The sequence below is a fragment of the Amborella trichopoda genome, chromosome 4, assembly GCF_054954075.1.
Source record: "Amborella trichopoda isolate Santa Cruz 75 chromosome 4, AtrichopodaSantaCruz75HAP2 v2.0, whole genome shotgun sequence".
In the NCBI taxonomy this organism is placed as follows: domain Eukaryota; kingdom Viridiplantae; phylum Streptophyta; class Magnoliopsida; order Amborellales; family Amborellaceae; genus Amborella; species Amborella trichopoda.
In genome coordinates this window covers 9,242,139-9,254,695 of record NC_142339.1, presented here as the reverse complement: position 1 = coordinate 9,254,695, position 12,557 = coordinate 9,242,139, and positions in this window count along the sequence as shown.

The window sequence follows — 12,557 nt, the reverse complement described above, 5'->3', positions numbered from 1 at the left end:
TAGGGTGTCATTTTAGTATTTGTTCAAATTAAAAATTTATGGTCAAAGGGGTCCAGGGGGTTGTAAGATAGAAAAGATGGAGATGTTTTGCTTACAAGTAATATTTTCAACTCTTAAGTCTCATGAGATATGAAAGTTAAAAATAGAGAATAAAGAGATATTTAAGCCAAGACAAAGTTTGATACTTCTAGTACCCAATAATAATTTTGTAATCGCTAGCTACAATCTTAGCTCAGTAATATAATTGCTGAGCTAACATTGTTGCTAGCGGTTACAAAAATATTATTATGAATGAGTGATTTTTGCTACCCAAGCACTGGTATTATGGATATTTGCATGAAGTGCAAACTTCTTCAAAGATGCTCTCATTTATAATGGGTTTTCTAGCAAAAATCACTTGAAGTTTTTTTGAAGCACTTATTTTTAGCATTTGTTGAAGAGCTAAGTGTTCTCCCCTTAGCTAGAGTTTATTATATTGCATTAGAGAACAGAAGGGAAATCAAAGGTGAGATTCATGTAGAAAGTAAATTGATGCAGGACATTTACCTTTTATTTTTTAAGATTTCTTATTAAATTTTAGAGATGTAATTTTGTAATTTTAAGATTATTTTTTATAGTTTTAAATTTTTCTTAGGCATTCTTAGTTTTTTTATATTTTTAAGATTTTAGAAGTTGTTAGAAAAGTAGTTATAGTACTTATGAAATATTAAAAAAATGTTATTACACAACGTATTTTAATTAGGACTGCTATTTATAATAGAGTCCGGATTTCTTAGGACCTAAGAAAGGTCTTTTATTGCAAATAGGGGTCTTCAGATATTAGATTAAAGAGCTGAGTTTTGGGATCATTTTTTGTTTTAACCAGTGAATAGCTATTGAAGCATGACTTGTAGGTTTCCTATTTAATTTTCCAATCAATAGACTATTAGATGTTATTTTTTGAGGAATTCCATCTGCATTAATAGCTATTACAGCCAAGTATTCATTCAAGGAGTAGGAATTTGCAATCAAATCTAAGGTATGCTGATTTTGGGGCAAGGTTTGCTTATTTCAACCTAAATTTTGTTGATTTGAGCCTAAGGTTTGCGAAATTCAATCTAGTTCTTGCTGATTTCAACTAGGTTTTCTTGATTTCTTACTTAGGGTTTGTGTTTCAATGAACCTATAGCAGTGGAAAGGGGTTGCACAATGGAAAATCTCATAGATCTACCCCTTGATGCCAGAGACGAAGAAATTGAATTTCTCAAGTCAAGTAGCTTGCACAAAAACTTGCGGGCATCACTTGCGGTTCTCAAGTCAAGTAGCTTTCACTAGCGTGCTCCGTGAGAGGAGTCAAGTGAAGAGGAAGTAATAAAAGACCTAGACATAAGGGATTCTAGGGTTTTCAAATTAAAGGTAGGCATTCCTAATTTTAACGCAGGTCTTTTCCAATACATGTAGTAGATTGGGATTCGCTATCAATCTTTAATATATGTACAAATGAAAAAAATGATCTTGTAGCATATCCAATCTTTGATTAAAAAAAAACAAGAGAACAATGAAGGGATCCAAGAAGAATCAATGAGTGAACTTGTTAGTTCGACTATCGAATTCAATACTCCTCACCATGGTATGTTCTAGGTCTGAAATAAGGCAATTTCAGCAGGTATATCGCTGTGCTATAGCAATTTTAATTGCTTACATTTTTGAATCAAGCATAATGTCATAGTTAATTCCATCAACGTATAATAAACCGTTTCCTCGAGGTTTCTTAGAAGCGTTTATAAATATAGAACTGATTGCAAATATCATTTTCAATGCACAAATCATTGTGTTTTGATTGGGCCAATGATGTATAGATCCCAGAATTTGAAGCATAATGTTCAATAGAAGAAGGTTGTGGGCCTAACAAAAAAATCGTCTTAGCCTATATTAAAACTTGATGATGAGTTTTTTTCAACCAGAGGAGATAGATACAGGACATTATGCCTCTTATTTTATTTTTAAGGACTTTTTGTTTTAAAAAAATTAGGACTCCTTTATATTGTTTTCCAAAATGATAATTTTTTTTTTAAAACACAGTACAAACAAATATCTTAAATTTTAGGATTTATATAGACCACCAAAACTGATGAAAATCGGATCGGCCAGTGCCCGATTTCGGTTTGAGTGGATAGTACCGATTGGACCGGCCGAGTTTGAAAGCATTGAGGAGTGGGTATATTCTATTCTTAGCCTCGTAACCTACAAGGGTTTTAAAAACGGGTGTTTCTCTTGATTGAGAAATATGCTTATTCGGATGAGTGGGCTATGATATAGAACTTTCCCAATCCCCCATTTAATCCTCCATTTATCTTTTGTAACTTTTTAACTTCTACTGGTTCGGTCGATCTGGATGGTTACAATGGGTAAGCGATCCAAAAATTTTGGGTCTTAAAATACTGGAACCTTAGGAGGTTTGTCCGGGTATTTACTTTGTCCACTCTTCAAAATTTGGAATATGAGAACATTTGCTCCTCCTGTGGGAGCATATTGTTTATTTACTCCATTGGTTTAAACTCATGTTAGGAAAAAAAAATGACCCCCAAATTTGGGTGATGTAGCCTTTAGAACCTGAAAACCGACCTCAAAGAAGAAAAAAAATTTAAAATAAGAACTCTCTATGTCCCTCAAAAAACTAAACATCCTATGGAAGAAAAACAGTCCAATTTTTGGAGGACAAGATCTATGTATTCAAAAACTTAAAATCCATTTTTTTTTTGTAAAAATAGGTAATAAAATAGTCCATTTAACTTGTTAAAAAAAGAAAATAAAATTTTATCTGTGAACCATTTATGATGCGTTTAGGAGTAAGGAAAACTTGTATACAGTTATCGGGACTGTACCTTCTTGGTTATCGTTAAAGTTGCAGTTGGCATACGGATGCATTTGCACCTTTAAATTTTACCATGGTATATAATTTTGATATAAAATGTTCTTAGGATTATCTCAAAATCTATTTTTATATCTAATTATAAAATTTTAAATTTCAAAAATGGTTAAAATCAAGTAGATCTATAAACATATGAAAATCTTGAAAATGGATGGTGTAGATAATATGTTGTAAAATGCACTATTTTTGAGAATTAAAATCTTTTTATTTTTTTATGGTCATACATCTCGATGTCGAGATGATCAATCAAAGGGTTTTTCAGCACTAAAACTACCTTTTCCAATGGATTTTTGAGGTGCATCCGTAGCTCTACATTATAAGGTTGCAACCTTATATAAACTTTTTTCTTTCGTTAATTATCCTTCTCCAATATCTTTTTTTTTGCTGAATAAAACTAAATCCAAAAAGATATCGTACTCCCACAGGAGTAGAATGTTCATTTAATCTCTCGGGTAAAATCCCAAATAGAATTAATTTACAACTCCAAATTTTGGGGATCCATAGATTAATCCTAATTAAAAAACCCCGAATTGTATTCTCTATGCACCTGAAAAAATAGTGTCTCGAGATTGAATAGAGACCATCCAATTTTTTGATTGTGAGATCTAAGCGTTAGAAAACTCAAATTTTATTTTTTTTGTTTGAAAACAATCAAATTCAAAAATTTTAGATTGAAAAAAATCTACCCAAAGTAGGATTTCTAGCCTAGGCAGTTAAGTAAACTATGCTCCTGAGGGAGCATACTATACATGCTCAAAACCAAAACTGGGATTCCTTATTAAAGAACTTGAACTTCGATATATATTTTTAAAGAAAAAAGTTTATATAGAGCCGAGGCTCTAAACAATCAACTTCAAGCCTACCTAAAACATTTCATTAAGGGGTTGTTTTGATGCTCAAATATCTTCAAATTGATCATCTCAACATGAAGATGCATGGACATGAGAAAAAATGGATTTCACATTTTGAAAATAGTGTATTTTGTAACGCATTTTTGGACTATCAATTTTCAAAATTTTCAATTTCATAGATCATTTTTCGACACTATTTGAAGGTAGGCTATAGCTTGATTGTTTAGAGCCTAGGCTCTATACAAACTGCACCCATTTTTAAATAGTAAACATAAAGCTCTCTCTTTATATTTTTAAATAATAAACATAAAACTCTCTATTTATTTATATCGCGTGTGGTTTCAACACCCAGTTTCAAAAATAGTGTAGATCGAGCAGATATATGAAAACTTGAATAACTTAAAAATTGACGGTAAAAAAAATACGTTACATGATGCACTATTTTCAAAACTTGAAATCCATTTTTTTTCTCAAGTCCATGCATCTTGATGTTGAGATGATCAATTTGAAGATATTTGAGCATCAACAGAACCTCTTCTAGTAAAATTTTTAAGGTAGGCTTTAATGTGATTGTTTAGAGCCTAGGTTAGGTTCTATATAAACTTTTCCCATATATATATATATATATGGAAAATACTATGCAAGTATTTCATTTTTTATTTTTTTCCTATAAATTGGAATGACTTGAAATTTGGAATGCGTATTCATAAAAAATAGGGGAATCTTTGAAAATTATAAAAACAATATTTTACATGAAAACAATTTGGAGTGTGTATTCACTTTTCAGGGGTATTTTGGTCAATTTATTATAAATAAATTTTTTTATATTTTTATTAAATGCACCTCAGTAAGATGTATATACTTTAAAAATTTTAGGTTATTCTGATTTGTAGAAAAACAATGAAAAATAAAACACTACTAAACAATCGTGACTGCATGATGAAATTTGGATGGTGATGAGGGTAGGAGAAATCATTATTTATTTCCCCTATATGTGTTGGAAAGACTTTTCCTATATATATATATATATATATATATATATATATATATATATATATATATATATATATATATATAATTCATGAGTAAACCTTCCGAACACTTGGCAGCTATAATGAATAGTAATATAGGTGGAATCTCAGCTGTCAGGTATTCATCGAGTGGTCCAAAATACATATCACTATTTTAATTTTATTTATTTTTATATAAATCTGATTAAGATGAAATTTTGAGTGTATATACCTAACATTATTTCGCACCATATAAAAATATAAAAAAGTATTTTTAATAATTGAAAATGACTAAATTACCCCCATCATTTTTAGGGGTATTTCGATCATTTTATATTTAGAAAAATATTATATATATATATATATATATATATATATTTTTTTTTTTTTTTTTAATTGTGCGCCCTAATTTTTAGTACACACATCTAAAATTTAATTATGATAAGGTCTCTAGAAAAAATATTAAAATTTATATAGTGATATGATGATCTTAGGGTTTAGACTCCACCTATATTACTATTCGTTATAGCTGTCAGTGTTTGTTAGACTTTTCCATTATTTATATATGCACGTATGTATGTAAGCACACATAACACATACACACGTGTATGTGTGTGAATATGAACCCTCCAATCCACTCTCTATAATATGGAAATGCATGTAAGTTGAATTATGGATGAAAAATTCATAACACCCCAAACCCTAAAGCCCAAAATATAATAATAGTAATAATAAACACAAAAAACAAAAAAAACAAAAAGGGATCAAATTTGAACTTGGGTGGCTGTGGTGTATGTTGTTCTCTATTAAAAGTCTGTCAAACTTTGACGTACCCCGAGTAGATGAGAAATACATCTCAACTCTCATATTTCACATCTGACAGATAAGGGGTTGTGAATTTTCCACCTAAACTTTAATTGCACTCATCGTATACGAACCCTAATAATGTAGTAATTTTACTCTTTATTGTTTTTTTCCAAGAGTATTATCCAAAATCAATACAATAAGAAACTAACAAATTTATGGGATTAAATTCACCAAGATTAGGGAAAGGGAATCAGGTTGTCGCTCTGGCACACCCCATACCTCAGTTGCACGTTGTGGATCCCATTCCCATTGATACCTTCAAACACTACTAACCATTTATAAAACGGGTAGAAGTCTGTACTGAATTATCCAAAAGACAATTTCACTAGGACTGAGATATCATTATTTAGTTTTTGCCCCGATTCACTATGCAAAAAGTTATATTTGTAAAGCATATGACCAACAAACACTGCATTAGAGCTTCATGGAATGGATGAGATTAGATTTTCATGTTCATAAAATGGGGTTCTTGTCCCTTAGATATTTTTGGATAGATCCTAGCCATCCAAGTGGAGATCGTGTGAGCACCCTAACATAACCCATCATATAATACAAATTCTACTTTCTATTTCATGTTCTAAACCTACAACAAGTTTTTTAATAAAAATATATTGTTTCAAATTTGGAATAACGTCATTTAACTTAGAGAAAAGTTTATACAGAGCCGAGGCGCTAAACAATCAAATTTGAGCCTACCTCAAAACTTTCACTAGAAGAAGTTGTTTTGATGCTCAAATATCTTTAAATTGATCATCTAAACATCAAGATACATGGACATCAGAAAAAAATTGATTTTAAGTTTTGGAAATAGTGTATTTTGTAACGCTTTTTTGGACTGTCCATTTTCAAGTTTTCATAGATCTGTCAATCTACACTATTTTTCAAGCTTTAAACTTTATAAATAAAGATGAAAATATATTTTAAAGTCATCACAAAGAATTCTAGCATTAAAACCACATTTCTTGATACTATTTGAATGTAAGCTCTAATTTGATTGTTTAGAGCCTAGGCTCTATACAAACCTCACCCTTTAACTTAAAAGGCCCAAGCCAAAGTGATACTTGGCGGCTTTTCACCTCATAAAAGCTTTAGATGTTCGTCTCCCTGTATGGCTTATGCGCCCTTTATTGTAATCCCACGGGTTTGAAGGAAACAAGCAGGGGTACTACTGTTAATATGTTGAGGCTTCTTTTGCGGGTAAAATGTAAAATTATTGTCTTTAATCGGTCATGCCTTCCAATATCAAGCGTGGGTGATCCGAAAAAGTAATAGGAATTTATGTACGGACCCAAAAAGGCCTTCCAACATCAAATGTCGGTAATCTGAATAATTATTAGTATTTGAGTATTTATGTACTGACCCAAAAAGGCCTCTAAATATCCGGGTAATTTGAAAAAATTATTAGAATATGAGTATGTATGTACGGAGCCAAAAACTTTACTTATAAAATGGGGCAATTTTAGATGAAAATTACACGGAAAGTCGTTCAACATGTATTTTTTTTTTTTCAAAATTGCCTTTCAGTCCGAAAATGACATCTTTATACCATATATTATTTTTTTAGTTTTTTTGTTTGTAGGGCAGTGCCCAGGTGATTCGTAGTTGGAATCTTTAAACATTCCTCTAGATTGAGCAAACCTTAGTTTTAAAGAGGTCAGAGGTTCCCATCTTTGGACCACTCTGTCTGTTTTTTCTTATTTTTTGAGAAAAACGATAGTCTTGATCGCCATTCTCAGACTGTACTTTATTTTTTTATTTTTGAGAAAAGTAGCAATCCGAAAATGGGGACTTCAGACCGCTCTCTAGACCTAGCAAAACTCAGTTCCAAGGTGGTCCAAGTTTCCCATCCTCTTACTGCACTTTATTTCTTATTTTTTGAGAGAAACAACGTCCGAAGATGGGAACCTCAAACCGTTCTATTGGATTTTTGTTGTGGTCACAGGGCAGAAACCTCGGATCGTCCGAGCACTACCCCTAAAGCTTGAGGCACTGTCCTACTAACAAAAAAATAAAAAAATAAAATAAAATGTGGATCGAGGATGGAATCTTTGGACTGAGGTTAATTTTCGAAAAATAAGAAAACGTGGGTATTACATATTTTCTGAAGGAAACAACAATCCAAGGATGGGAACCTTGAACTGCCCTACTAGGGTTTCGCTGTGTTCACAGGGTAGTTCGGGCATTTTGACCTTGAATCACCGGGGCACTACCCCTAAGGCAAGGGGCACTGCCCTACGAATGAAAAAAACTAAAAAAATCAATAAACTAAAATACCATCGGAAGATGGAATTTTTGGACTGAGAGGCAATTTTGTAAAAACAAAACTTGTAATTTGTGCCGATAATGAGATCATTTTGTAATTTAGATAATTATTTCAGATCCGTCTGCAATTTACCCTTCATATATTTTTTTAAGAACGTACCGCATTTAAATAAAAATTTAAAAATAAACATTCAAATATAATATGTAATATTATAGCTGATTTAATGATTTTGTAAAAAATTTCCACCCCTTAATTGATATTTTTCCCGTATAATTTTGACGCTTGAGAGACGGGGAAAGTCCTACGAAGATAGACACAGGGAGGAGAGAGAGAAACCAACGCATTTCTTGGCACCAGAAAGAGAGGAGAGAGAGAAACCAACGCATATATTGCAGAGAGAAAGCCTACAATCTACCACATCAGAGAGAGAAAGAGAGCACCATCTAGAGAGAGAACTATCTTGGGCATCAAGCTTTCTTTAGAAGCTTCTGTCACAGATAGAGAGAGAAAGAGTGAAGTCTCCTCTCAGAGAGAGAGAGGAGCATGAATATGAGCATAGGCATGGCGATGGCCAAAGAGTGTAGCACCCACCGCTAACTAATGAGCCCTTCTCACCCTCTACAGGGGATATGCCCCTATTGCCTCACCCAACGAATTCGTTTCCTCAAAATCTAGCAGAAACAAGTCTCTTCTTTTTCTTTCTAGAAGAAAAGAAGATGAAACAACTCCAAATCCTTTTTTCTCTCTCTTTTCAGTAAACTCCATTGTGGACGCTGCCTTCCTTGCCGGAAATCCATCTCTTCCGGCCACCCAACCTATGGCACAGGCAAGAACCAATTTTTCGGCAACATTCCCGAGCAAATCAAACTTTCCGTTGAGGATTCTGGCCAAGATTCCGGTGATTCGACAGGCTCTGACTACGAACGGGCTTCATCGCCTGATGGAGTTCTTTGCGTCGATCGAGAGGTTTCAAGAATGGCCGATCATTTAGAAAGGAAGCAAGAGCACGCCACGTGGAAGGAGTTGCATCCAACTGCGTTAAGGCCTCTTGCGCACCATCAAGTTAACGGCATCGATTTGAGCAACTCGAATAGTGATGATGATGATGGTTCTGACTACGAGTGGACTCCATCGCCTGATGCCGTTCTTGGCGTCAAGAGAGAGGTTCCGAGAATCGCCGATCATTTCGAGAGGAAGCAAGAACCCGCCACGTGGAAGGAGATGCATCCAACGGCGCTAAGGCCTCTTGCGCCCCACCAAGGTAACGGCGTCGAAGCGGACGGTGATAATACCTCTGACGGAGATTTGTTCTTTAGCTGCCAATCGTCGCCGAGTCCGAGCTCAGGGATGACTTGATCAAGGGAGACGTCTCGGTCAACATAGAATAAAAGAGAAACTTGTTTCAGAAAATTGAGGCTTGTCTTTTCTTTTTCTTTTTTCCTTATTTATGTATAGGTTTTTTTTTTTTCTAGGTATAGGTTTTTGAGGTTATTTTGTATGAATATTTCAGATGTTTGTTGTCCTTTATTTATTTTTATTTTTATTTTTGGCCTCCTGGGGTTGAACCCACAAAACTCAAGGTTGTTGCTATAAATTATAGTTTTGTCCTGGATTATTTGATTTTTTTCCTTTCTTCTTAAGGAAAATTGAGAATCCAAAATTTCATATATGGTGCCTAATTTTGTGAATTACTCATGTACAATGAAATATTGGCCTATTCTAAAAATTAAAAATAAATTTATAAAATCATATTGAATTGTGTGCTTATTTTTTAATGCGGCTGCCTTGATTTTTAAGCGATTTATAGGTAACTCTAAAATAGTATAAATTAGATGATCCATTTTCAAGATCAAGGACGGAAAACACACTGGGAATCCATTTATGTTTTAATCCATGCATTTGGATCTCAAATTAGATGATCTTTGTTGTTGATGAAAGAACAAAAAAAACCACAAAACACACCACTTTTAAGGCTGAATTGGTTATTTTTTTATTTTTTGTTGATGATCATGGTAAAAATTTTTTTACTCAAATTCCATCTCTAAGACGAATTTGGGAAGGTTGGACTCACCTTAATAGCTGCATACCCTGACGCACGTAAAACCCTGCCCTTTTATCAATTCCTTATTTTTTATTCTAAAAGCAATAATAAAATAAATATTCACTAAGTTATTTCGATGAATTAGGAATTTTCAAATTATAATAATAAAATAAAGATGAAAAAAGTTTATATAAGGTTGCAATCTAGAATTAAGGTGCACATAAAATATATATCATAAAAGGTTGTTTTGATGTTGAAAAACTCCCTAATTGATTTTCTCGACATTGAGATGTATGAATATGAAAAGCAAAAATATTTCGAGTTCTAAAAATAGTTTATCTCACAACATATTACCTGGACCGTCTATTTTCAAGATTTTTAAGTGTTTATATATTTACTTGATTTGAACCATTTTTGAAATTTAAAATTTTATAATTAGGTATGAAAATAAATTCTTAAACCATCTTAAAAAATTTTGACCCCAAAATTATATTTATGATAAAATTTGGAGGTGCACCTTAATTTGATTAACCTTATGCAAACCACACCCAATAAATATTAATTAAATTTGTTCTATTAAAGTTTGGTTTTTTCCAATAAGGAATGTCTACAAAAAAACCATTTACCTTTTGTACAATGAGGTGAAAATCATCATAGCTTTTAATAGGGTTCGGCCATGAATAGAGGAAAGTGGTTCTTACCCTATAATTTGGTATTTTTGGCCTGAACCTTAATGATTAGGAAAAACATTAGATAAGCCAATGGGCTTATACTATAGCCTAAGCCAATTTCGAAGTAGAGATTTAATATATCTTAGAACATGTATCGTTTGCGTGAAATTTCTGGAAAACTTCTTCACATGAAAAAAGATGAATTGATGGAGTTGCCATTGGTGTAAAGAGATGAATTGAGGCAAATTGGTATGAAAATATTCTCACACTTAACATATGAAGGAATTTTTTCACATTAAAATATCTTTTAAAAAATATTTTCACACAAACCAATCATGCCCTTAAAGTATGCTTTCTTATTTCTAAACTTCATCTAGATAATGAAAAAGGAAAGAGAGAATATGTACAGAAAAGGGAGAACAAGAATATGGTATTTTCAGGAAAGTAGGCTCTGTTTGGCATTCACTGGAACTGGACTTTCAAGGATTCAAACTTATTTTAAAAAAAAAAAAAATTTCCAAATTTATAGATAACATGAACACCTTAATTAGTCTTGGAAATGAATGGGTTTATAAGGGGGCAAATGCATGTCTGTCATGGCATTCAATCATCGAGAAGCCCTCCTGATTACAACTATTAATTAGTAGCCCATTACCAGCATGGGTGAGGTTCCCCAATCTCCAAGTTCACTTTTGGAACCGAGATCATCTCTCTTGCTTGGTTGCAGCAAATGCAATGAGAGGTTGCAAAAGAGCAGACTCTGCAAGAATATCTGCTCAACTTTTCGTGAATACACTGCAAGGGGAAGGATTCTTGCAGACAATAAAATTTGAAAAATCGCCTCAACAGTGTGCCCATGGTATATCACTAAATGCCTTAAACTGATGCCAAAGGAGTAAGAAACCTCAAACAAGGGACATGGTAAAAGGGCTCACAAAGGGAAAGAACAAGCAGAAAAGGAACACCACGAAGCAATAGGACTCAACACAAGATGATACATACACCAACGTTGAGGACGAAGAACAATTTGCTACTCTTAACTGTAGAACTGGAATAACATTCTACGTGATCGGTGAAAACCCGGTCCATCTGTTACTGAAATGTACTACATCAAAGCAAGATTGAATTTCAGCAAACAATAGCAACTTAGAGTGCTGCGAATGGATGCCATGGTTCAACATGCTACATAAACAATTGACAACTTCAAAGACAGAAAGAATAAGTAGAATTGGGTTAAACAATTCTTTGATGATACTATGGCCTAGTTGGCAGTGAAGAATGCTTGGTGAAAATCGCGATGTAAATGAAAAGTAAGTTAGTAGCATAGCAAAAAATCTCTTAAAATTAGAGTATAGTGTCCTTGACACAACATGATTTCTTGTTCTTAATCACAAAACTAAACTATAAATCACAGTCTGAAACTTGTCAAATGTACATACTCTTTTAGATTGGTACAATGGTTGGCTCAGCCGGAAAAGGGAAGGAAAAAGAAAAGAAAATCTTTCTTGCTATTGATCTTCTTGCTTGAATCAAGTTCTCAAGTCTTTGCCTAGATGTTGTGCTGCTGAATTTTTACCCACAATTCATCACCCCTGTTTTCCATCTCTCTCTCGGTCTTTCTTAATTGGTTTGGATAGGATCGCATTGTCTGAGCATTACTCCAATGAGGAAGAATAAGCATATGAAGCAACAGCCTTTGCCCAAGCTACCAACTGTGCCTTCATTTCCTTCTCATCACCAGAGAGTGTCATATCAATGCCGAGAAGATCACGCTTCGACCAACCATCAACTATCGATTCTGGACACAATTGTTGTGATTTAGTCATTTCCTTACTGCGATCAAGCTTATAAGAAGCACAATCCACACCAGCTATGGCCAAGGCTTCAATTGACAATGCCACAATGCAAGTGCTCCTGATTTTTCTTCAGCGTTTCATGAGATA